Source organism: Schistocerca cancellata, unplaced genomic scaffold (assembly GCF_023864275.1).
Source record: "Schistocerca cancellata isolate TAMUIC-IGC-003103 unplaced genomic scaffold, iqSchCanc2.1 HiC_scaffold_406, whole genome shotgun sequence".
NCBI classification, from domain to species: Eukaryota; Metazoa; Arthropoda; class Insecta; order Orthoptera; family Acrididae; genus Schistocerca; species Schistocerca cancellata.
In genome coordinates this window covers 1-27824 of record NW_026046423.1, presented here as the reverse complement: position 1 = coordinate 27824, position 27824 = coordinate 1, and the positions used below count along the sequence as shown (strand labels likewise).

The 27824-nt window shown below is 49.1% G+C and overlaps 47 non-coding genes across 47 annotated transcripts; all 47 read right to left on the bottom strand.

Annotated features, from left to right (window-relative positions):
* Positions 1–178: 178 nt before the first annotated feature.
* On the bottom strand, positions 179–260 carry Trnas-uga (transfer RNA serine (anticodon UGA)). The gene has a single exon. It is a non-coding gene; the product is annotated as a tRNA-Ser (tRNA).
* A 709-nt stretch (positions 261–969) lies between these two features.
* Trnas-cga (transfer RNA serine (anticodon CGA)) lies at positions 970–1051 on the bottom strand. Its single transcript has one exon. It is a non-coding gene; the product is annotated as a tRNA-Ser (tRNA).
* A 138-nt stretch (positions 1052–1189) lies between these two features.
* Positions 1190–1262, bottom strand: Trnak-uuu (transfer RNA lysine (anticodon UUU)). Its single transcript has one exon. It is a non-coding gene; the product is annotated as a tRNA-Lys (tRNA).
* Positions 1263–1801: 539 nt separating this feature from the next.
* On the bottom strand, positions 1802–1874 carry Trnaf-gaa (transfer RNA phenylalanine (anticodon GAA)). Its single transcript has one exon. It is a non-coding gene; the product is annotated as a tRNA-Phe (tRNA).
* Positions 1875–2485: 611 nt separating this feature from the next.
* Trnas-uga (transfer RNA serine (anticodon UGA)) lies at positions 2486–2567 on the bottom strand. Its single transcript has one exon. It is a non-coding gene; the product is annotated as a tRNA-Ser (tRNA).
* Positions 2568–3277: 710 nt separating this feature from the next.
* Positions 3278–3359, bottom strand: Trnas-cga (transfer RNA serine (anticodon CGA)). The gene has a single exon. It is a non-coding gene; the product is annotated as a tRNA-Ser (tRNA).
* Positions 3360–3497: 138 nt separating this feature from the next.
* Positions 3498–3570, bottom strand: Trnak-uuu (transfer RNA lysine (anticodon UUU)). The gene has a single exon. It is a non-coding gene; the product is annotated as a tRNA-Lys (tRNA).
* A 539-nt stretch (positions 3571–4109) lies between these two features.
* On the bottom strand, positions 4110–4182 carry Trnaf-gaa (transfer RNA phenylalanine (anticodon GAA)). Its single transcript has one exon. It is a non-coding gene; the product is annotated as a tRNA-Phe (tRNA).
* Positions 4183–4793: 611 nt separating this feature from the next.
* Trnas-uga (transfer RNA serine (anticodon UGA)) lies at positions 4794–4875 on the bottom strand. The gene has a single exon. It is a non-coding gene; the product is annotated as a tRNA-Ser (tRNA).
* A 707-nt stretch (positions 4876–5582) lies between these two features.
* On the bottom strand, positions 5583–5664 carry Trnas-cga (transfer RNA serine (anticodon CGA)). Its single transcript has one exon. It is a non-coding gene; the product is annotated as a tRNA-Ser (tRNA).
* A 138-nt stretch (positions 5665–5802) lies between these two features.
* Positions 5803–5875, bottom strand: Trnak-uuu (transfer RNA lysine (anticodon UUU)). Its single transcript has one exon. It is a non-coding gene; the product is annotated as a tRNA-Lys (tRNA).
* Positions 5876–6414: 539 nt separating this feature from the next.
* On the bottom strand, positions 6415–6487 carry Trnaf-gaa (transfer RNA phenylalanine (anticodon GAA)). The gene has a single exon. It is a non-coding gene; the product is annotated as a tRNA-Phe (tRNA).
* Positions 6488–7098: 611 nt separating this feature from the next.
* On the bottom strand, positions 7099–7180 carry Trnas-uga (transfer RNA serine (anticodon UGA)). Its single transcript has one exon. It is a non-coding gene; the product is annotated as a tRNA-Ser (tRNA).
* A 709-nt stretch (positions 7181–7889) lies between these two features.
* Positions 7890–7971, bottom strand: Trnas-cga (transfer RNA serine (anticodon CGA)). The gene has a single exon. It is a non-coding gene; the product is annotated as a tRNA-Ser (tRNA).
* A 138-nt stretch (positions 7972–8109) lies between these two features.
* On the bottom strand, positions 8110–8182 carry Trnak-uuu (transfer RNA lysine (anticodon UUU)). The gene has a single exon. It is a non-coding gene; the product is annotated as a tRNA-Lys (tRNA).
* A 539-nt stretch (positions 8183–8721) lies between these two features.
* On the bottom strand, positions 8722–8794 carry Trnaf-gaa (transfer RNA phenylalanine (anticodon GAA)). Its single transcript has one exon. It is a non-coding gene; the product is annotated as a tRNA-Phe (tRNA).
* A 611-nt stretch (positions 8795–9405) lies between these two features.
* Trnas-uga (transfer RNA serine (anticodon UGA)) lies at positions 9406–9487 on the bottom strand. The gene has a single exon. It is a non-coding gene; the product is annotated as a tRNA-Ser (tRNA).
* A 711-nt stretch (positions 9488–10198) lies between these two features.
* On the bottom strand, positions 10199–10280 carry Trnas-cga (transfer RNA serine (anticodon CGA)). Its single transcript has one exon. It is a non-coding gene; the product is annotated as a tRNA-Ser (tRNA).
* A 138-nt stretch (positions 10281–10418) lies between these two features.
* Positions 10419–10491, bottom strand: Trnak-uuu (transfer RNA lysine (anticodon UUU)). The gene has a single exon. It is a non-coding gene; the product is annotated as a tRNA-Lys (tRNA).
* A 539-nt stretch (positions 10492–11030) lies between these two features.
* Positions 11031–11103, bottom strand: Trnaf-gaa (transfer RNA phenylalanine (anticodon GAA)). Its single transcript has one exon. It is a non-coding gene; the product is annotated as a tRNA-Phe (tRNA).
* Positions 11104–12115: 1012 nt separating this feature from the next.
* Positions 12116–12197, bottom strand: Trnas-cga (transfer RNA serine (anticodon CGA)). Its single transcript has one exon. It is a non-coding gene; the product is annotated as a tRNA-Ser (tRNA).
* A 138-nt stretch (positions 12198–12335) lies between these two features.
* On the bottom strand, positions 12336–12408 carry Trnak-uuu (transfer RNA lysine (anticodon UUU)). Its single transcript has one exon. It is a non-coding gene; the product is annotated as a tRNA-Lys (tRNA).
* Positions 12409–12947: 539 nt separating this feature from the next.
* On the bottom strand, positions 12948–13020 carry Trnaf-gaa (transfer RNA phenylalanine (anticodon GAA)). Its single transcript has one exon. It is a non-coding gene; the product is annotated as a tRNA-Phe (tRNA).
* Positions 13021–14036: 1016 nt separating this feature from the next.
* Trnas-cga (transfer RNA serine (anticodon CGA)) lies at positions 14037–14118 on the bottom strand. The gene has a single exon. It is a non-coding gene; the product is annotated as a tRNA-Ser (tRNA).
* Positions 14119–14256: 138 nt separating this feature from the next.
* On the bottom strand, positions 14257–14329 carry Trnak-uuu (transfer RNA lysine (anticodon UUU)). The gene has a single exon. It is a non-coding gene; the product is annotated as a tRNA-Lys (tRNA).
* Positions 14330–14868: 539 nt separating this feature from the next.
* Positions 14869–14941, bottom strand: Trnaf-gaa (transfer RNA phenylalanine (anticodon GAA)). Its single transcript has one exon. It is a non-coding gene; the product is annotated as a tRNA-Phe (tRNA).
* Positions 14942–15552: 611 nt separating this feature from the next.
* On the bottom strand, positions 15553–15634 carry Trnas-uga (transfer RNA serine (anticodon UGA)). The gene has a single exon. It is a non-coding gene; the product is annotated as a tRNA-Ser (tRNA).
* A 705-nt stretch (positions 15635–16339) lies between these two features.
* Positions 16340–16421, bottom strand: Trnas-cga (transfer RNA serine (anticodon CGA)). The gene has a single exon. It is a non-coding gene; the product is annotated as a tRNA-Ser (tRNA).
* A 138-nt stretch (positions 16422–16559) lies between these two features.
* On the bottom strand, positions 16560–16632 carry Trnak-uuu (transfer RNA lysine (anticodon UUU)). The gene has a single exon. It is a non-coding gene; the product is annotated as a tRNA-Lys (tRNA).
* A 539-nt stretch (positions 16633–17171) lies between these two features.
* On the bottom strand, positions 17172–17244 carry Trnaf-gaa (transfer RNA phenylalanine (anticodon GAA)). The gene has a single exon. It is a non-coding gene; the product is annotated as a tRNA-Phe (tRNA).
* Positions 17245–17855: 611 nt separating this feature from the next.
* Positions 17856–17937, bottom strand: Trnas-uga (transfer RNA serine (anticodon UGA)). Its single transcript has one exon. It is a non-coding gene; the product is annotated as a tRNA-Ser (tRNA).
* A 705-nt stretch (positions 17938–18642) lies between these two features.
* On the bottom strand, positions 18643–18724 carry Trnas-cga (transfer RNA serine (anticodon CGA)). Its single transcript has one exon. It is a non-coding gene; the product is annotated as a tRNA-Ser (tRNA).
* Positions 18725–18862: 138 nt separating this feature from the next.
* Trnak-uuu (transfer RNA lysine (anticodon UUU)) lies at positions 18863–18935 on the bottom strand. Its single transcript has one exon. It is a non-coding gene; the product is annotated as a tRNA-Lys (tRNA).
* A 539-nt stretch (positions 18936–19474) lies between these two features.
* Positions 19475–19547, bottom strand: Trnaf-gaa (transfer RNA phenylalanine (anticodon GAA)). Its single transcript has one exon. It is a non-coding gene; the product is annotated as a tRNA-Phe (tRNA).
* Positions 19548–20158: 611 nt separating this feature from the next.
* Trnas-uga (transfer RNA serine (anticodon UGA)) lies at positions 20159–20240 on the bottom strand. Its single transcript has one exon. It is a non-coding gene; the product is annotated as a tRNA-Ser (tRNA).
* A 705-nt stretch (positions 20241–20945) lies between these two features.
* On the bottom strand, positions 20946–21027 carry Trnas-cga (transfer RNA serine (anticodon CGA)). Its single transcript has one exon. It is a non-coding gene; the product is annotated as a tRNA-Ser (tRNA).
* Positions 21028–21165: 138 nt separating this feature from the next.
* Positions 21166–21238, bottom strand: Trnak-uuu (transfer RNA lysine (anticodon UUU)). Its single transcript has one exon. It is a non-coding gene; the product is annotated as a tRNA-Lys (tRNA).
* Positions 21239–21777: 539 nt separating this feature from the next.
* On the bottom strand, positions 21778–21850 carry Trnaf-gaa (transfer RNA phenylalanine (anticodon GAA)). The gene has a single exon. It is a non-coding gene; the product is annotated as a tRNA-Phe (tRNA).
* A 611-nt stretch (positions 21851–22461) lies between these two features.
* Trnas-uga (transfer RNA serine (anticodon UGA)) lies at positions 22462–22543 on the bottom strand. Its single transcript has one exon. It is a non-coding gene; the product is annotated as a tRNA-Ser (tRNA).
* A 710-nt stretch (positions 22544–23253) lies between these two features.
* Positions 23254–23335, bottom strand: Trnas-cga (transfer RNA serine (anticodon CGA)). The gene has a single exon. It is a non-coding gene; the product is annotated as a tRNA-Ser (tRNA).
* A 138-nt stretch (positions 23336–23473) lies between these two features.
* On the bottom strand, positions 23474–23546 carry Trnak-uuu (transfer RNA lysine (anticodon UUU)). Its single transcript has one exon. It is a non-coding gene; the product is annotated as a tRNA-Lys (tRNA).
* Positions 23547–24085: 539 nt separating this feature from the next.
* Trnaf-gaa (transfer RNA phenylalanine (anticodon GAA)) lies at positions 24086–24158 on the bottom strand. Its single transcript has one exon. It is a non-coding gene; the product is annotated as a tRNA-Phe (tRNA).
* Positions 24159–24769: 611 nt separating this feature from the next.
* Trnas-uga (transfer RNA serine (anticodon UGA)) lies at positions 24770–24851 on the bottom strand. The gene has a single exon. It is a non-coding gene; the product is annotated as a tRNA-Ser (tRNA).
* Positions 24852–25556: 705 nt separating this feature from the next.
* Trnas-cga (transfer RNA serine (anticodon CGA)) lies at positions 25557–25638 on the bottom strand. The gene has a single exon. It is a non-coding gene; the product is annotated as a tRNA-Ser (tRNA).
* A 138-nt stretch (positions 25639–25776) lies between these two features.
* Trnak-uuu (transfer RNA lysine (anticodon UUU)) lies at positions 25777–25849 on the bottom strand. Its single transcript has one exon. It is a non-coding gene; the product is annotated as a tRNA-Lys (tRNA).
* Positions 25850–26388: 539 nt separating this feature from the next.
* On the bottom strand, positions 26389–26461 carry Trnaf-gaa (transfer RNA phenylalanine (anticodon GAA)). Its single transcript has one exon. It is a non-coding gene; the product is annotated as a tRNA-Phe (tRNA).
* Positions 26462–27081: 620 nt separating this feature from the next.
* On the bottom strand, positions 27082–27164 carry Trnas-uga (transfer RNA serine (anticodon UGA)). The gene has a single exon. It is a non-coding gene; the product is annotated as a tRNA-Ser (tRNA).
* Between the last annotated feature and the right edge of the window lie 660 nt (positions 27165–27824).

Here is a 27824-nt window from a genome sequence, read left to right as displayed (position 1 = left end):
TACTAACACCTGGTGGACGGCTGTGAGACGAGGAGATGAGCTGCGGCTTCTGGGCGCGACTGTAACGCTGCGCCCTCGATCAAATAACACTGCACATTGCTGGTGACCCACGTGTTTAGTAGTGACGCAACTGCTAGGATGCAGCTCAACGTCCGCCTTTTGAGAGCGAGAAAATTTTCGCAGTCGGCAGGACTCGAACCTGCGCTCCCAGAGGGAATCTGATTTCAAGTCAGACGCCTTAACCACTCGGCCACGACTGCCGGTGGCGGAAGCGACTCCCGACAAGTCAAACCGCCATCTTTAGAAGCAATCTGGTGGCAGAAAACGGCGTGGCCTCACTCTTTGCTCTAGGGTTTCCATTAGCCGTTACGAAAGTGTACTAATTTTCGCCCAGTCAGGGACTTGAACCCAGGACCCTTCGGTTGAAAACCTAACGCTCTACCGACTCAGCTACGCGGGCCCACACACGAGCATTATCGTACAGCTGCGTGGTGTGCGAGTGTTTCGCATGTCGTAATTGCTGGCTTATGGCTCCAATGGCGACTTCACCGACTTCCCACTGACGCACCGCTGACGCTAGTTTTCTGTCGTCTTAAAACGATGGACATACCTCCAAGCAGCTGCGAGATCTTAAGAAAAGAAAAAAAAAAAAAAAAACGCTGCACTACTGCTTTTGCCGCACTCGAATGATTGAAATTGCGATTCTTAAAAAGAAAATGAAATGTTAGCTCTGTCCAACACTTTCGAGCACATCTGTGTACTCACCATCTCAGCGACGGCTTTCTGCAGTCCCAGCGTCAGTGCGAGGTGAACCGATAGGCACAGTAAGCAGCGGTCGTCGCGAAAACTCAGTATTCTTAAAACGGAAATTTTCGTCTTGTTGAGAATGGCGTCACTGGTTGCACCCGCATTCGCCCACGCATGTCACATGTGTGCGAAAACGTTTGCTCCTCTTTACGCAAAATCGCACGCAGCCGGTAGGATTCGAACCTACGCTCCCAGAGGGAATCTGATTTCGAGTCAGACGCCTTAACCACTCGGCCACGACTGCCGTTAGCGCGGTGTTCTCCCGACACATGCAACTGCTACCGTTTAAAACACTGTGGTGTCAGAAAACGGCGTAGCTGCATTATTTTCCGTAGCGTTTCCGCCGCTACCAGACGAATCGTTACCAAAGTATTAAAATTTCCGCCCGAACAGGGACTTGAACCCTGGACCCTTAGGTTAAAAGCCTAATGCTCTACCGACTGAGCTATCCGGGCTCACACAAGGGTGCAAAATCTCCTACGATGCACAACTATACATTGACTCATGTCCTTTACTGTTGTGCAATCGCTGCATGGGGCCGTTACTAATAAAACGTCGCCTAAATGCTGTCTACAAACTTATCGCGCTAAGCCCGTAACACACTATCGAAGACTGCTGACACACGATGCAACAACAAATTGCACCAGCTGTTACGTCTCATACGTTGGAGCAGAGAATTTACGTGTTTTGTCGACACTCACTGGGCAATTGGAAAATTCACAAGCATTTCGAATGCAATGTTTCCCACGCTTTCGCTCATTTCACGGTTCCGTTGAAGACGTTCTTCACCACCTGACACAGAAAAAGGAATGCAGTCGGTAGGATATTTTTAATTCTTTTGCTTCTAAGGGAGTTAGTTGTCTAGTAAGTTCCTCTTATGGCATGCAATAGACAACCAGAACAGCTACAGGAGAGAGTCATTTTTGTTGTCAGCGGTAGTTGCATTATCACAAATGCAGAGTAATTCCATTGGCGTCGCACCAAAACGAGTACCTGCCGAAACCCGGGATCGAACCAGGGACCTTTAGATCTTCAGTCTAACGCTCTCCCAACTGAGCTATTTCGGCTGACGTCGAAGGTTGCCATTTGCATGTGTTCGTTCACTTCTGCCTCGCTGCCAATTTCACAGTCACCTTCGTCTGATAAGACACAGGGACGCTGAAGGGCGAGCAGCCGATGCAGTGAAGTTCCACACACATTTCTTCAGCTTCCGTCATCGTAACAAGCAAACATGTCGACTCGATTCGTGTGATATTGAATTCGCTGACTTGACGTGACGCCACGCTGACGCTAGAAAACCCGTGCTATATCGATGCCAGGGGCAACTCGTGTGCAGAGAACGAGACACAAGAAGGAGTGAGCCTCTCCACCATATGAGAGGCAGTATCTAGCAGATACACACGGTAAAACATTCGACTTGCGTTAGCTCATAAATTGCTACATGTCATCGTCTGTAAGCTAAAATGGACACATCTGCACTGCCCAGTGAGGCGACACTTGTACTAACACCTGGTGGACGGCTGTGAGACGAGGAGATGAGCTGCGGCTTCTGGGCGCGACTGTAACGCTGCGCCCTCGATCAAATAACACTGCACATTGCTGGTGACCCACGTGTTTAGTAGTGACGCAACTGCTAGGATGCAGCTCAACGTCCGCCTTTTGAGAGCGAGAAAATTTTCGCAGTCGGCAGGACTCGAACCTGCGCTCCCAGAGGGAATCTGATTTCAAGTCAGACGCCTTAACCACTCGGCCACGACTGCCGGTGGCGGAAGCGACTCCCGACAAGTCAAACCGCCATCTTTAGAAGCAATCTGGTGGCAGAAAACGGCGTGGCCTCACTCTTTGCTCTAGGGTTTCCATTAGCCGTTACGAAAGTGTACTAATTTTCGCCCAGTCAGGGACTTGAACCCAGGACCCTTCGGTTGAAAACCTAACGCTCTACCGACTCAGCTACGCGGGCCCACACACGAGCATTATCGTACAGCTGCGTGGTGTGCGAGTGTTTCGCATGTCGTAATTGCTGGCTTATGGCTCCAATGGCGACTTCACCGACTTCCCACTGACGCACCGCTGACGCTAGTTTTCTGTCGTCTTAAAACGATGGACATACCTCCAAGCAGCTGCGAGATCTTAAGAAAAGAAAAAAAAAAAAAAAAAACGCTGCACTACTGCTTTTGCCGCACTCGAATGATTGAAATTGCGATTCTTAAAAAGAAAATGAAATGTTAGCTCTGTCCAACACTTTCGAGCACATCTGTGTACTCACCATCTCAGCGACGGCTTTCTGCAGTCCCAGCGTCAGTGCGAGGTGAACCGATAGGCACAGTAAGCAGCGGTCGTCGCGAAAACTCAGTATTCTTAAAACGGAAATTTTCGTCTTGTTGAGAATGGCGTCACTGGTTGCACCCGCATTCGCCCACGCATGTCACATGTGTGCGAAAACGTTTGCTCCTCTTTACGCAAAATCGCACGCAGCCGGTAGGATTCGAACCTACGCTCCCAGAGGGAATCTGATTTCGAGTCAGACGCCTTAACCACTCGGCCACGACTGCCGTTAGCGCGGTGTTCTCCCGACACATGCAACTGCTACCGTTTAAAACACTGTGGTGTCAGAAAACGGCGTAGCTGCATTATTTTCCGTAGCGTTTCCGCCGCTACCAGACGAATCGTTACCAAAGTATTAAAATTTCCGCCCGAACAGGGACTTGAACCCTGGACCCTTAGGTTAAAAGCCTAATGCTCTACCGACTGAGCTATCCGGGCTCACACAAGGGTGCAAAATCTCCTACGATGCACAACTATACATTGACTCATGTCCTTTACTGTTGTGCAATCGCTGCATGGGGCCGTTACTAATAAAACGTCGCCTAAATGCTGTCTACAAACTTATCGCGCTAAGCCCGTAACACACTATCGAAGACTGCTGACACACGATGCAACAACAAATTGCACCAGCTGTTACGTCTCATACGTTGGAGCAGAGAATTTACGTGTTTTGTCGACACTCACTGGGCAATTGGAAAATTCACAAGCATTTCGAATGCAATGTTTCCCACGCTTTCGCTCATTTCACGGTTCCGTTGAAGACGTTCTTCACCACCTGACACAGAAAAAGGAATGCAGTCGGTAGGATATTTTTAATTCTTTTGCTTCTAAGGGAGTTAGTTGTCTAGTAAGTTCCTCTTATGGCATGCAATAGACAACCAGAACAGCTACAGGAGAGAGTCATTTTTGTTGTCAGCGGTAGTTGCATTATCACAAATGCAGAGTAATTCCATTGGCGTCGCACCAAAACGAGTACCTGCCGAAACCCGGGATCGAACCAGGGACCTTTAGATCTTCAGTCTAACGCTCTCCCAACTGAGCTATTTCGGCTGACGTCGAAGGTTGCCATTTGCATGTGTTCGTTCACTTCTGCCTCGCTGCCAATTTCACAGTCACCTTCGTCTGATAAGACACAGGGACGCTGAAGGGCGAGCAGCCGATGCAGTGAAGTTCCACACACATTTCTTCAGCTTCCGTCATCGTAACAAGCAAACATGTCGACTCGATTCGTGTGATATTGAATTCGCTGACTTGACGTGACGCCACGCTGACGCTAGAAAACCCGTGCTATATCGATGCCAGGGGCAACTCGTGTGCAGAGAACGAGACACAAGAAGGAGTGAGCCTCTCCACCATATGAGAGGCAGTATCTAGCAGATACACACGGTAAAACATTCGACTTGCGTTAGCTCATAAATTGCTACATGTCATCGTCTGTAAGCTAAAATGGACACATCTGCACTGCCCAGTGAGGCGACACTTGTACTAACACCTGGTGGACGGCTGTGAGACGAGGAGATGAGCTGCGGCTTCTGGGCGCGACTGTAACGCTGCGCCCTCGATCAAATAACACTGCACATTGCTGGTGACCCACGTGTTTAGTAGTGACGCAACTGCTAGGATGCAGCTCAACGTCCGCCTTTTGAGAGCGAGAAAATTTTCGCAGTCGGCAGGACTCGAACCTGCGCTCCCAGAGGGAATCTGATTTCAAGTCAGACGCCTTAACCACTCGGCCACGACTGCCGGTGGCGGAAGCGACTCCCGACAAGTCAAACCGCCATCTTTAGAAGCAATCTGGTGGCAGAAAACGGCGTGGCCTCACTCTTTGCTCTAGGGTTTCCATTAGCCGTTACGAAAGTGTACTAATTTTCGCCCAGTCAGGGACTTGAACCCAGGACCCTTCGGTTGAAAACCTAACGCTCTACCGACTCAGCTACGCGGGCCCACACACGAGCATTATCGTACAGCTGCGTGGTGTGCGAGTGTTTCGCATGTCGTAATTGCTGGCTTATGGCTCCAATGGCGACTTCACCGACTTCCCACTGACGCACCGCTGACGCTAGTTTTCTGTCGTCTTAAAACGATGGACATACCTCCAAGCAGCTGCGAGATCTTAAGAAAAGAAAAAAAAAAAAAAACGCTGCACTACTGCTTTTGCCGCACTCGAATGATTGAAATTGCGATTCTTAAAAAGAAAATGAAATGTTAGCTCTGTCCAACACTTTCGAGCACATCTGTGTACTCACCATCTCAGCGACGGCTTTCTGCAGTCCCAGCGTCAGTGCGAGGTGAACCGATAGGCACAGTAAGCAGCGGTCGTCGCGAAAACTCAGTATTCTTAAAACGGAAATTTTCGTCTTGTTGAGAATGGCGTCACTGGTTGCACCCGCATTCGCCCACGCATGTCACATGTGTGCGAAAACGTTTGCTCCTGTTTACGCAAAATCGCACGCAGCCGGTAGGATTCGAACCTACGCTCCCAGAGGGAATCTGATTTCGAGTCAGACGCCTTAACCACTCGGCCACGACTGCCGTTAGCGCGGTGTTCTCCCGACACATGCAACTGCTACCGTTTAAAACACTGTGGTGTCAGAAAACGGCGTAGCTGCATTATTTTCCGTAGCGTTTCCGCCGCTACCAGACGAATCGTTACCAAAGTATTAAAATTTCCGCCCGAACAGGGACTTGAACCCTGGACCCTTAGGTTAAAAGCCTAATGCTCTACCGACTGAGCTATCCGGGCTCACACAAGGGTGCAAAATCTCCTACGATGCACAACTATACATTGACTCATGTCCTTTACTGTTGTGCAATCGCTGCATGGGGCCGTTACTAATAAAACGTCGCCTAAATGCTGTCTACAAACTTATCGCGCTAAGCCCGTAACACACTATCGAAGACTGCTGACACACGATGCAACAACAAATTGCACCAGCTGTTACGTCTCATACGTTGGAGCAGAGAATTTACGTGTTTTGTCGACACTCACTGGGCAATTGGAAAATTCACAAGCATTTCGAATGCAATGTTTCCCACGCTTTCGCTCATTTCACGGTTCCGTTGAAGACGTTCTTCACCACCTGACACAGAAAAAGGAATGCAGTCGGTAGGATATTTTTAATTCTTTTGCTTCTAAGGGAGTTAGTTGTCTAGTAAGTTCCTCTTATGGCATGCAATAGACAACCAGAACAGCTACAGGAGAGAGTCATTTTTGTTGTCAGCGGTAGTTGCATTATCACAAATGCAGAGTAATTCCATTGGCGTCGCACCAAAACGAGTACCTGCCGAAACCCGGGATCGAACCAGGGACCTTTAGATCTTCAGTCTAACGCTCTCCCAACTGAGCTATTTCGGCTGACGTCGAAGGTTGCCATTTGCATGTGTTCGTTCACTTCTGCCTCGCTGCCAATTTCACAGTCACCTTCGTCTGATAAGACACAGGGACGCTGAAGGGCGAGCAGCCGATGCAGTGAAGTTCCACACACATTTCTTCAGCTTCCGTCATCGTAACAAGCAAACATGTCGACTCGATTCGTGTGATATTGAATTCGCTGACTTGACGTGACGCCACGCTGACGCTAGAAAACCCGTGCTATATCGATGCCAGGGGCAACTCGTGTGCAGAGAACGAGACACAAGAAGGAGTGAGCCTCTCCACCATATGAGAGGCAGTATCTAGCAGATACACACGGTAAAACATTCGACTTGCGTTAGCTCATAAATTGCTACATGTCATCGTCTGTAAGCTAAAATGGACACATCTGCACTGCCCAGTGAGGCGACACTTGTACTAACACCTGGTGGACGGCTGTGAGACGAGGAGATGAGCTGCGGCTTCTGGGCGCGACTGTAACGCTGCGCCCTCGATCAAATAACACTGCACATTGCTGGTGACCCACGTGTTTAGTAGTGACGCAACTGCTAGGATGCAGCTCAACGTCCGCCTTTTGAGAGCGAGAAAATTTTCGCAGTCGGCAGGACTCGAACCTGCGCTCCCAGAGGGAATCTGATTTCAAGTCAGACGCCTTAACCACTCGGCCACGACTGCCGGTGGCGGAAGCGACTCCCGACAAGTCAAACCGCCATCTTTAGAAGCAATCTGGTGGCAGAAAACGGCGTGGCCTCACTCTTTGCTCTAGGGTTTCCATTAGCCGTTACGAAAGTGTACTAATTTTCGCCCAGTCAGGGACTTGAACCCAGGACCCTTCGGTTGAAAACCTAACGCTCTACCGACTCAGCTACGCGGGCCCACACACGAGCATTATCGTACAGCTGCGTGGTGTGCGAGTGTTTCGCATGTCGTAATTGCTGGCTTATGGCTCCAATGGCGACTTCACCGACTTCCCACTGACGCACCGCTGACGCTAGTTTTCTGTCGTCTTAAAACGATGGACATACCTCCAAGCAGCTGCGAGATCTTAAGAAAAGAAAAAAAAAAAAAAAAACGCTGCACTACTGCTTTTGCCGCACTCGAATGATTGAAATTGCGATTCTTAAAAAGAAAATGAAATGTTAGCTCTGTCCAACACTTTCGAGCACATCTGTGTACTCACCATCTCAGCGACGGCTTTCTGCAGTCCCAGCGTCAGTGCGAGGTGAACCGATAGGCACAGTAAGCAGCGGTCGTCGCGAAAACTCAGTATTCTTAAAACGGAAATTTTCGTCTTGTTGAGAATGGCGTCACTGGTTGCACCCGCATTCGCCCACGCATGTCACATGTGTGCGAAAACGTTTGCTCCTGTTTACGCAAAATCGCACGCAGCCGGTAGGATTCGAACCTACGCTCCCAGAGGGAATCTGATTTCGAGTCAGACGCCTTAACCACTCGGCCACGACTGCCGTTAGCGCGGTGTTCTCCCGACACATGCAACTGCTACCGTTTAAAACACTGTGGTGTCAGAAAACGGCGTAGCTGCATTATTTTCCGTAGCGTTTCCGCCGCTACCAGACGAATCGTTACCAAAGTATTAAAATTTCCGCCCGAACAGGGACTTGAACCCTGGACCCTTAGGTTAAAAGCCTAATGCTCTACCGACTGAGCTATCCGGGCTCACACAAGGGTGCAAAATCTCCTACGATGCACAACTATACATTGACTCATGTCCTTTACTGTTGTGCAATCGCTGCATGGGGCCGTTACTAATAAAACGTCGCCTAAATGCTGTCTACAAACTTATCGCGCTAAGCCCGTAACACACTATCGAAGACTGCTGACACACGATGCAACAACAAATTGCACCAGCTGTTACGTCTCATACGTTGGAGCAGAGAATTTACGTGTTTTGTCGACACTCACTGGGCAATTGGAAAATTCACAAGCATTTCGAATGCAATGTTTCCCACGCTTTCGCTCATTTCACGGTTCCGTTGAAGACGTTCTTCACCACCTGACACAGAAAAAGGAATGCAGTCGGTAGGATATTTTTAATTCTTTTGCTTCTAAGGGAGTTAGTTGTCTAGTAAGTTCCTCTTATGGCATGCAATAGACAACCAGAACAGCTACAGGAGAGAGTCATTTTTGTTGTCAGCGGTAGTTGCATTATCACAAACGCAGAGTAATTCCATTGCCGTCGCACCAAAACGAGTACCTGCCGAAACCCGGGATCGAACCAGGGACCTTTAGATCTTCAGTCTAACGCTCTCCCAACTGAGCTATTTCGGCTGACGTCGAAGGTTGCCATTTGCTTGTGTTCGTTCACTTCTGCCTCGCTGCCAATTTCACAGTCACCTTCGTCTGATAAGACACAGGGACGCTGAAGGGCGAGCAGCCGATGCAGTGAAGTTCCACACACATTTCTTCAGCTTCCGTCATCGTAACAAGCAAACATGTCGACTCGATTCGTGTGATATTGAATTCGCTGACTTGACGTGACGCCACGCTGACGCTAGAAAACCCGTGCTATATCGATGCCAGGGGCAACTCGTGTGCAGAGAACGAGACACAAGAAGGAGTGAGCCTCTCCACCATATGAGAGGCAGTATCTAGCAGATACACACGGTAAAACATTCGACTTGCGTTAGCTCATAAATTGCTACATGTCATCGTCTGTAAGCTAAAATGGACACATCTGCACTGCCCAGTGAGGCGACACTTGTACTAACACCTGGTGGACGGCTGTGAGACGAGGAGATGAGCTGCGGCTTCTGGGCGCGACTGTAACGCTGCGCCCTCGATCAAATAACACTGCACATTGCTGGTGACCCACGTGTTTAGTAGTGACGCAACTGCTAGGATGCAGCTCAACGTCCGCCTTTTGAGAGCGAGAAAATTTTCGCAGTCGGCAGGACTCGAACCTGCGCTCCCAGAGGGAATCTGATTTCAAGTCAGACGCCTTAACCACTCGGCCACGACTGCCGGTGGCGGAAGCGACTCCCGACAAGTCAAACCGCCATCTTTAGAAGCAATCTGGTGGCAGAAAACGGCGTGGCCTCACTCTTTGCTCTAGGGTTTCCATTAGCCGTTACGAAAGTGTACTAATTTTCGCCCAGACAGGGACTTGAACCCAGGACCCTTCGGTTGAAAACCTAACGCTCTACCGACTCAGCTACGCGGGCCCACGCACGAGCATTATCGTACAGCTGCGTGGTGTGCGAGTGTTTCGCATGTCGTAATTGCTGGCTTATGGCTCCAATGGCGACTTCACCGACTTCCCACTGACGCACCGCTGACGCTAGTTTTCTGTCGTCTTAAAACGATGGACATACCTCCAAGCAGCTGCGAGATCTTAAGAAAAGAAAAAAAAAAAAAAAAAAACGCTGCACTACTGCTTTTGCCGCACTCGAATGATTGAAATTGCGATTCTTAAAAAGAAAATGAAATGTTAGCTCTGTCCAACACTTTCGAGCACATCTGTGTACTCACCATCTCAGCGACGGCTTTCTGCAGTCCCAGCGTCAGTGCGAGGTGAACCGATAGGCACAGTAAGCAGCGGTCGTCGCGAAAACTCAGTATTCTTAAAACGGAAATTTTCGTCTTGTTGAGAATGGCGTCACTGGTTGCACCCGCATTCGCCCACGCATGTCACATGTGTGCGAAAACGTTTGCTCCTGTTTACGCAAAATCGCACGCAGCCGGTAGGATTCGAACCTACGCTCCCAGAGGGAATCTGATTTCGAGTCAGACGCCTTAACCACTCGGCCACGACTGCCGTTAGCGCGGTGTTCTCCCGACACATGCAACTGCTACCGTTTAAAACACTGTGGTGTCAGAAAACGGCGTAGCTGCATTATTTTCCGTAGCGTTTCCGCCGCTACCAGACGAATCGTTACCAAAGTATTAAAATTTCCGCCCGAACAGGGACTTGAACCCTGGACGCTTAGGTTAAAAGCCTAATGCTCTACCGACTGAGCTATCCGGGCTCACACAAGTGTGCAAAATCTCCTACGATGCACAACTATACATTGACTCATGTCCTTTACTGTTGTGCAATCGCTGCATGGGGCCGTTACTAATAAAACGTCGCCTAAATGCTGTCTACAAACTTATCGCGCTAAGCCCGTAACACACTATCGAAGACTGCTGACACACGATGCAACAACAAATTGCACCAGCTGTTACGTCTCATACGTTGGAGCAGAGAATTTACGTGTTTTGTCGACACTCACTGGGCAATTGGAAAATTCACAAGCATTTCGAATGCAATGTTTCCCACGCTTTCGCTCATTTCACGGTTCCGTTGAAGACGTTCTTCACCACCTGACACAGAAAAAGGAATGCAGTCGGTAGGATATTTTTAATTCTTTTGCTTCTAAGGGAGTTAGTTGTCTAGTAAGTTCCTCTTATGGCATGCAATAGACAACCAGAACAGCTACAGGAGAGAGTCATTTTTGTTGTCAGCGGTAGTTGCATTATCACAAACGCAGAGTAATTCCATTGGCGTCGCACCAAAACGAGTACCTGCCGAAACCCGGGATAGAACCAGGGACCTTTAGATCTTCAGTCTAACGCTCTCCCAACTGAGCTATTTCGGCTGACGTCGAAGGTTGCCATTTGCTTGTGTTCGTTCACTTCTGCCTCGCTGCCAATTTCACAGTCACCTTCGTCTGATAAGACACAGGGACGCTGAAGGGCGAGCAGCCGATGCAGTGAAGTTCCACACACATTTCTTCAGCTTCCGTCATCGTAACAAGCAAACATGTCGACTCGATTCGTGTGATATTGAATTCGCTGACTTGACGTGACGCCACGCTGACGCTAGAAAACCCGTGCTATATCGATGCCAGGGGCAACTCGTGTGCAGAGAACGAGACACAAGAAGGAGTGAGCCTCTCCACCATATGAGAGGCAGTATCTAGCAGATACACACGGTAAAACATTCGACTTGCGTTAGCTCATAAATTGCTACATGTCATCGTCTGTAAGCTAAAATGGACACATCTGCACTGCCCAGTGAGGCGACACTTGTACTAACACCTGGTAACGCTCTACCGACTCAGCTCCGCGGGCCCACGCACGAGCATTATCGTACAGCTGCGTGGTGTGCGAGTGTTTCGCATGTCGTAATTGCTGGCTTATGGCTCCAATGGCGACTTCACCGACTTCCCACTGACGCACCGCTGACGCTTTTTTTTTTTTTTTTTTTTTTTTTGAAGCTTGTTTTCTGTCGTCTTAAAACGATGGACATACCTCCAAGCAGCTGCGAGATCTTAAGAAAAGAAAAAAAAAAAAAAACGCTGCACTACTGCTTTTGCCGCACTCGAATGATTGAAATTGCGATTCTTAAAAAGAAAATGAAATGTTAGCTCTGTCCAACACTTTCGAGCACATCTGTGTACTCACCATCTCAGCGACGGCTTTCTGCAGTCCCAGCGTCAGTGCGAGGTGAACCGATAGGCACATTAAGCAGCGGTCGTCGCGAAAACTCAGTATTCTTAAAACGGAAATTTTCGTCTTATTGAGAATGGCGTCACTGGTTGCACCCGCATTCGCCCACGCATGTCACATGTGTGCGAAAACGTTTGCTCCTGTTTACGCAAAATCGCACGCAGCCGGTAGGATTCGAACCTACGCTCCCAGAGGGAATCTGATTTCGAGTCAGACGCCTTAACCACTCGGCCACGACTGCCGTTAGCGCGGTGTTCTCCCGACACATGCAACTGCTACCGTTTAAAACACTGTGGTGTCAGAAAACGGCGTAGCTGCATTATTTTCCGTAGCGTTTCCGCCGCTACCAGACGAATCGTTACCAAAGTATTAAAATTTCCGCCCGAACAGGGACTTGAACCCTGGACGCTTAGGTTAAAAGCCTAATGCTCTACCGACTGAGCTATCCGGGCTCACACAAGTGTGCAAAATCTCCTACGATGCACAACTATACATTGACTCATGTCCTTTACTGTTGTGCAATCGCTGCATGGGGCCGTTACTAATAAAACGTCGCCTAAATGCTGTCTACAAACTTATCGCGCTAAGCCCGTAACACACTATCGAAGACTGCTGACACACGATGCAACAACAAATTGCACCAGCTGTTACGTCTCATACGTTGGAGCAGAGAATTTACGTGTTTTGTCGACACTCACTGGGCAATTGGAAAATTCACAAGCATTTCGAATGCAATGTTTCCCACGCTTTCGCTCATTTCACGGTTCCGTTGAAGACGTTCTTCACCACCTGACACAGAAAAAGGAATGCAGTCGGTAGGATATTTTTAATTCTTTTGCTTCTAAGGGAGTTAGTTGTCTAGTAAGTTCCTCTTATGGCATGCAATAGACAACCAGAACAGCTACAGGAGAGAGTCATTTTTGTTGTCAGCGGTAGTTGCATTATCACAAACGCAGAGTAATTCCATTGCCGTCGCACCAAAACGAGTACCTGCCGAAACCCGGGATCGAACCAGGGACCTTTAGATCTTCAGTCTAACGCTCTCCCAACTGAGCTATTTCGGCTGACGTCGAAGGTTGCCATTTGCTTGTGTTCGTTCACTTCTGCCTCGCTGCCAATTTCACAGTCACCTTCGTCTGATAAGACACAGGGACGCTGAAGGGCGAGCAGCCGATGCAGTGAAGTTCCACACACATTTCTTCAGCTTCCGTCATCGTAACAAGCAAACATGTCGACTCGATTCGTGTGATATTGAATTCGCTGACTTGACGTGACGCCACGCTGACGCTAGAAAACCCGTGCTATATCGATGCCAGGGGCAACTCGTGTGCAGAGAACGAGACACAAGAAGGAGTGAGCCTCTCCACCATATGAGAGGCAGTATCTAGCAGATACACACGGTAAAACATTCGACTTGCGTTAGCTCATAAATTGCTACATGTCATCGTCTGTAAGCTAAAATGGACACATCTGCACTGCCCAGTGAGGCGACACTTGTACTAACACCTGGTAACGCTCTACCGACTCAGCTACGCGGGCCCACGCACGAGCATTATCGTACAGCTGCGTGGTGTGCGAGTGTTTCGCATGTCGTAATTGCTGGCTTATGGCTCCAATGGCGACTTCACCGACTTCCCACTGACGCACCGCTGACGCTTTTTTTTTTTTTTTTTTTTTTTTTTTGAAGCTAGTTTTCTGTCGTCTTAAAACGATGGACATACCTCCAAGCAGCTGCGAGATCTTAAGAAAAGAAAAAAAAAAAAAAAAACGCTGCACTACTGCTTTTGCCGCACTCGAATGATTGAAATTGCGATTCTTAAAAAGAAAATGAAATGTTAGCTCTGTCCAACACTTTCGAGCACATCTGTGTACTCACCATCTCAGCGACGGCTTTCTGCAGTCCCAGCGTCAGTGCGAGGTGAACCGATAGGCACAGTAAGCAGCGGTCGTCGCGAAAACTCAGTATTCTTAAAACGGAAATTTTCGTCTTGTTGAGAATGGCGTCACTGGTTGCACCCGCATTCGCCCACGCATGTCACATGTGTGCGAAAACGTTTGCTCCTCTTTACGCAAAATCGCACGCAGCCGGTAGGATTCGAACCTACGCTCCCAGAGGGAATCTGATTTCGAGTCAGACGCCTTAACCACTCGGCCACGACTGCCGTTAGCGCGGTGTTCTGCCGACACATGCAACTGCTACCGTTTAAAACACTGTGGTGTCAGAAAACGGCGTAGCTGCATTATTTTCCGTAGCGTTTCCGCCGCTACCAGACGAATCGTTACCAAAGTATTAAAATTTCCGCCCGAACAGGGACTTGAACCCTGGACCCTTAGGTTAAAAGCCTAATGCTCTACCGACTGAGCTATCCGGGCTCACACAAGGGTGCAAAATCTCCTACGATGCACAACTATACATTGACTCATGTCCTTTACTGTTGTGCAATCGCTGCATGGGGCCGTTACTAATAAAACGTCGCCTAAATGCTGTCTACAAACTTATCGCGCTAAGCCCGTAACACACTATCGAAGACTGCTGACACACGATGCAACAACAAATTGCACCAGCTGTTACGTCTCATACGTTGCAGCAGAGAATTTACGTGTTTTGTCGACACTCACTGGGCAATTGGAAAATTCACAAGCATTTCGAATGCAATGTTTCCCACGCTTTCGCTCATTTCACGGTTCCGTTGAAGACGTTCTTCACCACCTGACACAGAAAAAGGAATGCAGTCGGTAGGATATTTTTAATTCTTTTGCTTCTAAGGGAGTTAGTTGTCTAGTAAGTTCCTCTTATGGCATGCAATAGACAACCAGAACAGCTACAGGAGAGAGTCATTTTTGTTGTCAGCGGTAGTTGCATTATCACAAATGCAGAGTAATTCCATTGGCGTCGCACCAAAACGAGTACCTGCCGAAACCCGGGTTCGAACCAGGGACCTTTAGATCTTCAGTCTAACGCTCTCCCAACTGAGCTATTTCGGCTGACGTCGAAGGTTGCCATTTGCATGTGTTCGTTCACTTCTGCCTCGCTGCCAATTTCACAGTCACCTTCGTCTGATAAGACACAGGGACGCTGAAGGGCGAGCAGCCGATGCAGTGAAGTTCCACACACATTTCTTCAGCTTCCGTCATCGTAACAAGCAAACATGTCGACTCGATTCGTGTGATATTGAATTCGCTGACTTGACGTGACGCCACGCTGACGCTAGAAAACCCGTGCTATATCGATGCCAGGGGCAACTCGTGTGCAGAGAACGAGACACAAGAAGGAGTGAGCCTCTCCACCATATGAGAGGCAGTATCTAGCAGATACACACGGTAAAACATTCGACTTGCGTTAGCTCATAAATTGCTACATGTCATCGTCTGTAAGCTAAAATGGACACATCTGCACTGCCCAGTGAGGCGACACTTGTACTAACACCTGGTGGACGGCTGTGAGACGAGGAGATGAGCTGCGGCTTCTGGGCGCGACTGTAACGCTGCGCCCTCGATCAAATAACACTGCACATTGCTGGTGACCCACGTGTTTAGTAGTGACGCAACTGCTAGGATGCAGCTCAACGTCCGCCTTTTGAGAGCGAGAAAATTTTCGCAGTCGGCAGGACTCGAACCTACGCTCCCAGAGGGAATCTGATTTCAAGTCAGACGCCTTAACCACTCGGCCACGACTGCCGGTGGCGGAAGCGACTCCCGACAAGTCAAACCGCCATCTTTAGAAGCAATCTGGTGGCAGAAAACGGCGTGGCCTCACTCTTTGCTCTAGGGTTTCCATTAGCCGTTACGAAAGTGTACTAATTTTCGCCCAGACAGGGACTTGAACCCAGGACCCTTCGGTTGAAAACCTAACGCTCTACCGACTCAGCTACGCGGGCCCACGCACGAGCATTATCGTACAGCTGCGTGGTGTGCGAGTGTTTCGCATGTCGTAATTGCTGGCTTATGGCTCCAATGGCGACTTCACCGACTTCCCACTGACGCACCGCTGACGCTAGTTTTCTGTCGTCTTAAAACGATGGACATACCTCCAAGCAGCTGCGAGATCTTAAGAAAAGAAAAAAAAAAAAACGCTGCACTACTGCTTTTGCCGCACTCGAATGATTGAAATTGCGATTCTTAAAAAGAAAATGAAATGTTAGCTCTGTCCAACACTTTCGAGCACATCTGTGTACTCACCATCTCAGCGACGGCTTTCTGCAGTCCCAGCGTCAGTGCGAGGTGAACCGATAGGCACAGTAAGCAGCGGTCGTCGCGAAAACTCAGTATTCTTAAAACGGAAATTTTCGTCTTGTTGAGAATGGCGTCACTGGTTGCACCCGCATTCGCCCACGCATGTCACATGTGTGCGAAAACGTTTGCTCCTCTTTACGCAAAATCGCACGCAGCCGGTAGGATTCGAACCTACGCTCCCAGAGGGAATCTGATTTCGAGTCAGACGCCTTAACCACTCGGCCACGACTGCCGTTAGCGCGGTGTTCTCCCGACACATGCAACTGCTACCGTTTAAAACACTGTGGTGTCAGAAAACGGCGTAGCTGCATTATTTTCCGTAGCGTTTCCGCCGCTACCAGACGAATCGTTACCAAAGTATTAAAATTTCCGCCCGAACAGGGACTTGAACCCTGGACGCTTAGGTTAAAAGCCTAATGCTCTACCGACTGAGCTATCCGGGCTCACACAAGTGTGCAAAATCTCCTACGATGCACAACTATACATTGACTCATGTCCTTTACTGTTGTGCAATCGCTGCATGGGGCCGTTACTAATAAAACGTCGCCTAAATGCTGTCTACAAACTTATCGCGCTAAGCCCGTAACACACTATCGAAGACTGCTGACACACGATGCAACAACAAATTGCACCAGCTGTTACGTCTCATACGTTGGAGCAGAGAATTTACGTGTTTTGTCGACACTCACTGGGCAATTGGAAAATTCACAAGCATTTCGAATGCAATGTTTCCCACGCTTTCGCTCATTTCACGGTTCCGTTGAAGACGTTCTTCACCACCTGACACAGAAAAAGGAATGCAGTCGGTAGGATATTTTTAATTCTTTTGCTTCTAAGGGAGTTAGTTGTCTAGTAAGTTCCTCTTATGGCATGCAATAGACAACCAGAACAGCTACAGGAGAGAGTCATTTTTGTTGTCAGCGGTAGTTGCATTATCACAAATGCAGAGTAATTCCATTGGCGTCGCACCAAAACGAGTACCTGCCGAAACCCGGGTTCGAACCAGGGACCTTTAGATCTTCAGTCTAACGCTCTCCCAACTGAGCTATTTCGGCTGACGTCGAAGGTTGCCATTTGCATGTGTTCGTTCACTTCTGCCTCGCTGCCAATTTCACAGTCACCTTCGTCTGATAAGACACAGGGACGCTGAAGGGCGAGCAGCCGATGCAGTGAAGTTCCACACACATTTCTTCAGCTTCCGTCATCGTAACAAGCAAACATGTCGACTCGATTCGTGTGATATTGAATTCGCTGACTTGACGTGACGCCACGCTGACGCTAGAAAACCCGTGCTATATCGATGCCAGGGGCAACTCGTGTGCAGAGAACGAGACACAAGAAGGAGTGAGCCTCTCCACCATATGAGAGGCAGTATCTAGCAGATACACACGGTAAAACATTCGACTTGCGTTAGCTCATAAATTGCTACATGTCATCGTCTGTAAGCTAAAATGGACACATCTGCACTGCCCAGTGAGGCGACACTTGTACTAACACCTGGTGGACGGCTGTGAGACGAGGAGATGAGCTGCGGCTTCTGGGCGCGACTGTAACGCTGCGCCCTCGATCAAATAACACTGCACATTGCTGGTGACCCACGTGTTTAGTAGTGACGCAACTGCTAGGATGCAGCTCAACGTCCGCCTTTTGAGAGCGAGAAAATTTTCGCAGTCGGCAGGACTCGAACCTACGCTCCCAGAGGGAATCTGATTTCAAGTCAGACGCCTTAACCACTCGGCCACGACTGCCGGTGGCGGAAGCGACTCCCGACAAGTCAAACCGCCATCTTTAGAAGCAATCTGGTGGCAGAAAACGGCGTGGCCTCACTCTTTGCTCTAGGGTTTCCATTAGCCGTTACGAAAGTGTACTAATTTTCGCCCAGACAGGGACTTGAACCCAGGACCCTTCGGTTGAAAACCTAACGCTCTACCGACTCAGCTACGCGGGCCCACGCACGAGCATTATCGTACAGCTGCGTGGTGTGCGAGTGTTTCGCATGTCGTAATTGCTGGCTTATGGCTCCAATGGCGACTTCACCGACTTCCCACTGACGCACCGCTGACGCTAGTTTTCTGTCGTCTTAAAACGATGGACATACCTCCAAGCAGCTGCGAGATCTTAAGAAAAGAAAAAAAAAAAAACGCTGCACTACTGCTTTTGCCGCACTCGAATGATTGAAATTGCGATTCTTAAAAAGAAAATGAAATGTTAGCTCTGTCCAACACTTTCGAGCACATCTGTGTACTCACCATCTCAGCGACGGCTTTCTGCAGTCCCAGCGTCAGTGCGAGGTGAACCGATAGGCACAGTAAGCAGCGGTCGTCGCGAAAACTCAGTATTCTTAAAACGGAAATTTTCGTCTTGTTGAGAATGGCGTCACTGGTTGCACCCGCATTCGCCCACGCATGTCACATGTGTGCGAAAACGTTTGCTCCTCTTTACGCAAAATCGCACGCAGCCGGTAGGATTCGAACCTACGCTCCCAGAGGGAATCTGATTTCGAGTCAGACGCCTTAACCACTCGGCCACGACTGCCGTTAGCGCGGTGTTCTCCCGACACATGCAACTGCTACCGTTTAAAACACTGTGGTGTCAGAAAACGGCGTAGCTGCATTATTTTCCGTAGCGTTTCCGCCGCTACCAGACGAATCGTTACCAAAGTATTAAAATTTCCGCCCGAACAGGGACTTGAACCCTGGACGCTTAGGTTAAAAGCCTAATGCTCTACCGACTGAGCTATCCGGGCTCACACAAGTGTGCAAAATCTCCTACGATGCACAACTATACATTGACTCATGTCCTTTACTGTTGTGCAATCGCTGCATGGGGCCGTTACTAATAAAACGTCGCCTAAATGCTGTCTACAAACTTATCGCGCTAAGCCCGTAACACACTATCGAAGACTGCTGACACACGATGCAACAACAAATTGCACCAGCTGTTACGTCTCATACGTTGGAGCAGAGAATTTACGTGTTTTGTCGACACTCACTGGGCAATTGGAAAATTCACAAGCATTTCGAATGCAATGTTTCCCACGCTTTCGCTCATTTCACGGTTCCGTTGAAGACGTTCTTCACCACCTGACACAGAAAAAGGAATGCAGTCGGTAGGATATTTTTAATTCTTTTGCTTCTAAGGGAGTTAGTTGTCTAGTAAGTTCCTCTTATGGCATGCAATAGACAACCAGAACAGCTACAGGAGAGAGTCATTTTTGTTGTCAGCGGTAGTTGCATTATCACAAACGCAGAGTAATTCCATTGCCGTCGCACCAAAACGAGTACCTGCCGAAACCCGGGATCGAACCAGGGACCTTTAGATCTTCAGTCTAACGCTCTCCCAACTGAGCTATTTCGGCTGACGTCGAAGGTTGCCATTTGCTTGTGTTCGTTCACTTCTGCCTCGCTGCCAATTTCACAGTCACCTTCGTCTGATAAGACACAGGGACGCTGAAGGGCGAGCAGCCGATGCAGTGAAGTTCCACACACATTTCTTCAGCTTCCGTCACCGTAACAAGCAAACATGTCGACTCGATTCGTGTGATATTGAATTCGCTGACTTGACGTGACGCCACGCTGACGCTAGAAAACCCGTGCTATATCGATGCCAGGGGCAACTCGTGTGCAGAGAACGAGACACAAGAAGGAGTGAGCCTCTCCACCATATGAGAGGCAGTATCTAGCAGATACACACGGTAAAACATTCGACTTGCGTTAGCTCATAAATTGCTACATGTCATCGTCTGTAAGCTAAAATGGACACATCTGCACTGCCCAGTGAGGCGACACTTGTACTAACACCTGGTGGACGGCTGTGAGACGAGGAGATGAGCTGCGGCTTCTGGGCGCGACTGTAACGCTGCGCCCTCGATCAAATAACACTGCACATTGCTGGTGACCCACGTGTTTAGTAGTGACGCAACTGCTAGGATGCAGCTCAACGTCCGCCTTTTGAGAGCGAGAAAATTTTCGCAGTCGGCAGGACTCGAACCTGCGCTCCCAGAGGGAATCTGATTTCAAGTCAGACGCCTTAACCACTCGGCCACGACTGCCGGTGGCGGAAGCGACTCCCGACAAGTCAAACCGCCATCTTTAGAAGCAATCTGGTGGCAGAAAACGGCGTGGCCTCACTCTTTGCTCTAGGGTTTCCATTAGCCGTTACGAAAGTGTACTAATTTTCGCCCAGACAGGGACTTGAACCCAGGACCCTTCGGTTGAAAACCTAACGCTCTACCGACTCAGCTACGCGGGCCCACGCACGAGCATTATCTTACAGCTGCGTGGTGTGCGAGTGTTTCGCATGTCGTAATTGCTGGCTTATGGCTCCAATGGCGACTTCACCGACTTCCCACTGACGCACCGCTGACGCTAGTTTTCTGTCGTCTTAAAACGATGGACATACCTCCAAGCAGCTGCGAGATCTTAAGAAAAGAAAAAAAAAAAAACGCTGCACTACTGCTTTTGCCGCACTCGAATGATTGAAATTGCGATTCTTAAAAAGAAAATGAAATGTTAGCTCTGTCCAACACTTTCGAGCACATCTGTGTACTCACCATCTCAGCGACGGCTTTCTGCAGTCCCAGCGTCAGTGCGAGGTGAACCGATAGGCACAGTAAGCAGCGGTCGTCGCGAAAACTCAGTATTCTTAAAACGGAAATTTTCGTCTTGTTGAGAATGGCGTCACTGGTTGCACCCGCATTCGCCCACGCATGTCACATGTGTGCGAAAACGTTTGCTCCTCTTTACGCAAAATCGCACGCAGCCGGTAGGATTCGAACCTACGCTCCCAGAGGGAATCTGATTTCGAGTCAGACGCCTTAACCACTCGGCCACGACTGCCGTTAGCGCGGTGTTCTCCCGACACATGCAACTGCTACCGTTTAAAACACTGTGGTGTCAGAAAACGGCGTAGCTGCATTATTTTCCGTAGCGTTTCCGCCGCTACCAGACGAATCGTTACCAAAGTATTAAAATTTCCGCCCGAACAGGGACTTGAACCCTGGACGCTTAGGTTAAAAGCCTAATGCTCTACCGACTGAGCTATCCGGGCTCACACAAGTGTGCAAAATCTCCTACGATGCACAACTATACATTGACTCATGTCCTTTACTGTTGTGCAATCGCTGCATGGGGCCGTTACTAATAAAACGTCGCCTAAATGCTGTCTACAAACTTATCGCGCTAAGCCCGTAACACACTATCGAAGACTGCTGACACACGATGCAACAACAAATTGCACCAGCTGTTACGTCTCATACGTTGGAGCAGAGAATTTACGTGTTTTGTCGACACTCACTGGGCAATTGGAAAATTCACAAGCATTTCGAATGCAATGTTTCCCACGCTTTCGCTCATTTCACGGTTCCGTTGAAGACGTTCTTCACCACCTGACACAGAAAAAGGAATGCAGTCGGTAGGATATTTTTAATTCTTTTGCTTCTAAGGGAGTTAGTTGTCTAGTAAGTTCCTCTTATGGCATGCAATAGACAACCAGAACAGCTACAGGAGAGAGTCATTTTTGTTGTCAGCGGTAGTTGCATTATCACAAATGCAGAGTAATTCCATTGGCGTCGCACCAAAACGAGTACCTGCCGAAACCCGGGTTCGAACCAGGGACCTTTAGATCTTCAGTCTAACGCTCTCCCAACTGAGCTATTTCGGCTGACGTCGAAGGTTGCCATTTGCATGTGTTCGTTCACTTCTGCCTCGCTGCCAATTTCACAGTCACCTTCGTCTGATAAGACACAGGGACGCTGAAGGGCGAGCAGCCGATGCAGTGAAGTTCCACACACATTTCTTCAGCTTCCGTCATCGTAACAAGCAAACATGTCGACTCGATTCGTGTGATATTGAATTCGCTGACTTGACGTGACGCCACGCTGACGCTAGAAAACCCGTGCTATATCGATGCCAGGGGCAACTCGTGTGCAGAGAACGAGACACAAGAAGGAGTGAGCCTCTCCACCATATGAGAGGCAGTATCTAGCAGATACACACGGTAAAACATTCGACTTGCGTTAGCTCATAAATTGCTACATGTCATCGTCTGTAAGCTAAAATGGACACATCTGCACTGCCCAGTGAGGCGACACTTGTACTAACACCTGGTGGACGGCTGTGAGACGAGGAGATGAGCTGCGGCTTCTGGGCGCGACTGTAACGCTGCGCCCTCGATCAAATAACACTGCACATTGCTGGTGACCCACGTGTTTAGTAGTGACGCAACTGCTAGGATGCAGCTCAACGTCCGCCTTTTGAGAGCGAGAAAATTTTCGCAGTCGGCAGGACTCGAACCTACGCTCCCAGAGGGAATCTGATTTCAAGTCAGACGCCTTAACCACTCGGCCACGACTGCCGGTGGCGGAAGCGACTCCCGACAAGTCAAACCGCCATCTTTAGAAGCAATCTGGTGGCAGAAAACGGCGTGGCCTCACTCTTTGCTCTAGGGTTTCCATTAGCCGTTACGAAAGTGTACTAATTTTCGCCCAGACAGGGACTTGAACCCAGGACCCTTCGGTTGAAAACCTAACGCTCTACCGACTCAGCTACGCGGGCCCACGCACGAGCATTATCGTACAGCTGCGTGGTGTGCGAGTGTTTCGCATGTCGTAATTGCTGGCTTATGGCTCCAATGGCGACTTCACCGACTTCCCACTGACGCACCGCTGACGCTAGTTTTCTGTCGTCTTAAAACGATGGACATACCTCCAAGCAGCTGCGAGATCTTAAGAAAAGAAAAAAAAAAAAAAAAAACGCTGCACTACTGCTTTTGCCGCACTCGAATGATTGAAATTGCGATTCTTAAAAAGAAAATGAAATGTTAGCTCTGTCCAACACTTTCGAGCACATCTGTGTACTCACCATCTCAGCGACGGCTTTCTGCAGTCCCAGCGTCAGTGCGAGGTGAACCGATAGGCACAGTAAGCAGCGGTCGTCGCGAAAACTCAGTATTCTTAAAACGGAAATTTTCGTCTTGTTGAGAATGGCGTCACTGGTTGCACCCGCATTCGCCCACGCATGTCACATGTGTGCGAAAACGTTTGCTCCTCTTTACGCAAAATCGCACGCAGCCGGTAGGATTCGAACCTACGCTCCCAGAGGGAATCTGATTTCGAGTCAGACGCCTTAACCACTCGGCCACGACTGCCGTTAGCGCGGTGTTCTCCCGACACATGCAACTGCTACCGTTTAAAACACTGTGGTGTCAGAAAACGGCGTAGCTGCATTATTTTCCGTAGCGTTTCCGCCGCTACCAGACGAATCGTTACCAAAGTATTAAAATTTCCGCCCGAACAGGGACTTGAACCCTGGACGCTTAGGTTAAAAGCCTAATGCTCTACCGACTGAGCTATCCGGGCTCACACAAGTGTGCAAAATCTCCTACGATGCACAACTATACATTGACTCATGTCCTTTACTGTTGTGCAATCGCTGCATGGGGCCGTTACTAATAAAACGTCGCCTAAATGCTGTCTACAAACTTATCGCGCTAAGCCCGTAACACACTATCGAAGACTGCTGACACACGATGCAACAACAAATTGCACCAGCTGTTACGTCTCATACGTTGGAGCAGAGAATTTACGTGTTTTGTCGACACTCACTGGGCAATTGGAAAATTCACAAGCATTTCGAATGCAATGTTTCCCACGCTTTCGCTCATTTCACGGTTCCGTTGAAGACGTTCTTCACCACCTGACACAGAAAAAGGAATGCAGTCGGTAGGATATTTTTAATTCTTTTGCTTCTAAGGGAGTTAGTTGTCTAGTAAGTTCCTCTTATGGCATGCAATAGACAACCAGAACAGCTACAGGAGAGAGTCATTTTTGTTGTCAGCGGTAGTTGCATTATCACAAACGCAGAGTAATTCCATTGCCGTCGCACCAAAACGAGTACCTGCCGAAACCCGGGATCGAACCAGGGACCTTTAGATCTTCAGTCTAACGCTCTCCCAACTGAGCTATTTCGGCTGACGTCGAAGGTTGCCATTTGCTTGTGTTCGTTCACTTCTGCCTCGCTGCCAATTTCACAGTCACCTTCGTCTGATAAGACACAGGGACGCTGAAGGGCGAGCAGCCGATGCAGTGAAGTTCCACACACATTTCTTCAGCTTCCGTCACCGTAACAAGCAAACATGTCGACTCGATTCGTGTGATATTGAATTCGCTGACTTGACGTGACGCCACGCTGACGCTAGAAAACCCGTGCTATATCGATGCCAGGGGCAACTCGTGTGCAGAGAACGAGACACAAGAAGGAGTGAGCCTCTCCACCATATGAGAGGCAGTATCTAGCAGATACACACGGTAAAACATTCGACTTGCGTTAGCTCATAAATTGCTACATGTCATCGTCTGTAAGCTAAAATGGACACATCTGCACTGCCCAGTGAGGCGACACTTGTACTAACACCTGGTGGACGGCTGTGAGACGAGGAGATGAGCTGCGGCTTCTGGGCGCGACTGTAACGCTGCGCCCTCGATCAAATAACACTGCACATTGCTGGTGACCCACGTGTTTAGTAGTGACGCAACTGCTAGGATGCAGCTCAACGTCCGCCTTTTGAGAGCGAGAAAATTTTCGCAGTCGGCAGGACTCGAACCTGCGCTCCCAGAGGGAATCTGATTTCAAGTCAGACGCCTTAACCACTCGGCCACGACTGCCGGTGGCGGAAGCGACTCCCGACAAGTCAAACCGCCATCTTTAGAAGCAATCTGGTGGCAGAAAACGGCGTGGCCTCACTCTTTGCTCTAGGGTTTCCATTAGCCGTTACGAAAGTGTACTAATTTTCGCCCAGACAGGGACTTGAACCCAGGACCCTTCGGTTGAAAACCTAACGCTCTACCGACTCAGCTACGCGGGCCCACGCACGAGCATTATCTTACAGCTGCGTGGTGTGCGAGTGTTTCGCATGTCGTAATTGCTGGCTTATGGCTCCAATGGCGACTTCACCGACTTCCCACTGACGCACCGCTGACGCTAGTTTTCTGTCGTCTTAAAACGATGGACATACCTCCAAGCAGCTGCGAGATCTTAAGAAAAGAAAAAAAAAAAAACGCTGCACTACTGCTTTTGCCGCACTCGAATGATTGAAATTGCGATTCTTAAAAAGAAAATGAAATGTTAGCTCTGTCCAACACTTTCGAGCACATCTGTGTACTCACCATCTCAGCGACGGCTTTCTGCAGTCCCAGCGTCAGTGCGAGGTGAACCGATAGGCACAGTAAGCAGCGGTCGTCGCGAAAACTCAGTATTCTTAAAACGGAAATTTTCGTCTTGTTGAGAATGGCGTCACTGGTTGCACCCGCATTCGCCCACGCATGTCACATGTGTGCGAAAACGTTTGCTCCTCTTTACGCAAAATCGCACGCAGCCGGTAGGATTCGAACCTACGCTCCCAGAGGGAATCTGATTTCGAGTCAGACGCCTTAACCACTCGGCCACGACTGCCGTTAGCGCGGTGTTCTCCCGACACATGCAACTGCTACCGTTTAAAACACTGTGGTGTCAGAAAACGGCGTAGCTGCATTATTTTCCGTAGCGTTTCCGCCGCTACCAGACGAATCGTTACCAAAGTATTAAAATTTCCGCCCGAACAGGGACTTGAACCCTGGACGCTTAGGTTAAAAGCCTAATGCTCTACCGACTGAGCTATCCGGGCTCACACAAGTGTGCAAAATCTCCTACGATGCACAACTATACATTGACTCATGTCCTTTACTGTTGTGCAATCGCTGCATGGGGCCGTTACTAATAAAACGTCGCCTAAATGCTGTCTACAAACTTATCGCGCTAAGCCCGTAACACACTATCGAAGACTGCTGACACACGATGCAACAACAAATTGCACCAGCTGTTACGTCTCATACGTTGGAGCAGAGAATTTACGTGTTTTGTCGACACTCACTGGGCAATTGGAAAATTCACAAGCATTTCGAATGCAATGTTTCCCACGCTTTCGCTCATTTCACGGTTCCGTTGAAGACGTTCTTCACCACCTGACACAGAAAAAGGAATGCAGTCGGTAGGATATTTTTAATTCTTTTGCTTCTAAGGGAGTTAGTTGTCTAGTAAGTTCCTCTTATGGCATGCAATAGACAACCAGAACAGCTACAGGAGAGAGTCATTTTTGTTGTCAGCGGTAGTTGCATTATCACAAACGCAGAGTAATTCCATTGCCGTCGCACCAAAACGAGTACCTGCCGAAACCCGGGATCGAACCAGGGACCTTTAGATCTTCAGTCTAACGCTCTCCCAACTGAGCTATTTCGGCTGACGTCGAAGGTTGCCATTTGCTTGTGTTCGTTCACTTCTGCCTCGCTGCCAATTTCACAGTCACCTTCGTCTGATAAGACACAGGGACGCTGAAGGGCGAGCAGCCGATGCAGTGAAGTTCCACACACATTTCTTCAGCTTCCGTCACCGTAACAAGCAAACATGTCGACTCGATTCGTGTGATATTGAATTCGCTGACTTGACGTGACGCCACGCTGACGCTAGAAAACCCGTGCTATATCGATGCCAGGGGCAACTCGTGTGCAGAGAACGAGACACAAGAAGGAGTGAGCCTCTCCACCATATGAGAGGCAGTATCTAGCAGATACACACGGTAAAACATTCGACTTGCGTTAGCTCATAAATTGCTACATGTCATCGTCTGTAAGGTCTGTAAGCTAAAATGGACACATCTGCACTGCCCAGTGAGGCGACACTTGTACTAACACCTGGTGGACGGCTGTGAGACGAGGAGATGAGCTGCGGCTTCTGGGCGCGACTGTAACGCTGCGCCCTCGATCAAATAACACTGCACATTGCTGGTGACCCACGTGTTTAGTAGTGACGCAACTGCTAGGATGCAGCTCAACGTCCGCCTTTTGAGAGCGAGAAAATTTTCGCAGTCGGCAGGACTCGAACCTGCGCTCCCAGAGGGAATCTGATTTCAAGTCAGACGCCTTAACCACTCGGCCACGGACTGCCGGTGGCGGAAGCGACTCCCGACAAGTCAAACCGCCATCTTTAGAAGCAATATCTGGTGGCAGAAAAACGGCGTGGCCTCACTCTTTGCTCTAGGGTTTCCATTAGCCGTTACGAAAGTGTACTAATTTTCGCCCAGACAGGGACTTGAACCCAGGACCCTTCGGTTGAAAACCTAACGCTCTACCGACTCAGCTACGCGGGCCCACGCACGAGCATTATCTTACAGCTGCGTGGTGTGCGAGTGTTTCGCATGTCGTAATTGCTGGCTTATGCTCCAATGGCGACTTCACCGACTTCCCACTGACGCACCGCTGACGCTAGTTTTCTGTCGTCTTAAAACGATGGACATACCTCCAAGCAGCTGCGAGATCTTAAGAAAAGAAAAGAAAAAAAAAAAAAAAACGCTGCACTACTGCTTTTGCCGCACTCGAATGATTGAAATTGCGATTCTTAAAAAGAAAATGAAAATGTTAGCTCTGTCCAACACTTTCGAGCACATCTGTGTACTCACCATCTCAGCGACGGCTTTCTGCAGTCCCAGCGTCAGTGCGAGGTGAACCGATAGGCACAGTAAGCAGCGGTCGTCGCGCGAAACTCAGTAATTCTTAAAACCGGAAATTTTCGTCTTGTTGAGAATGGCGTCACTGGTTGCACCCGCA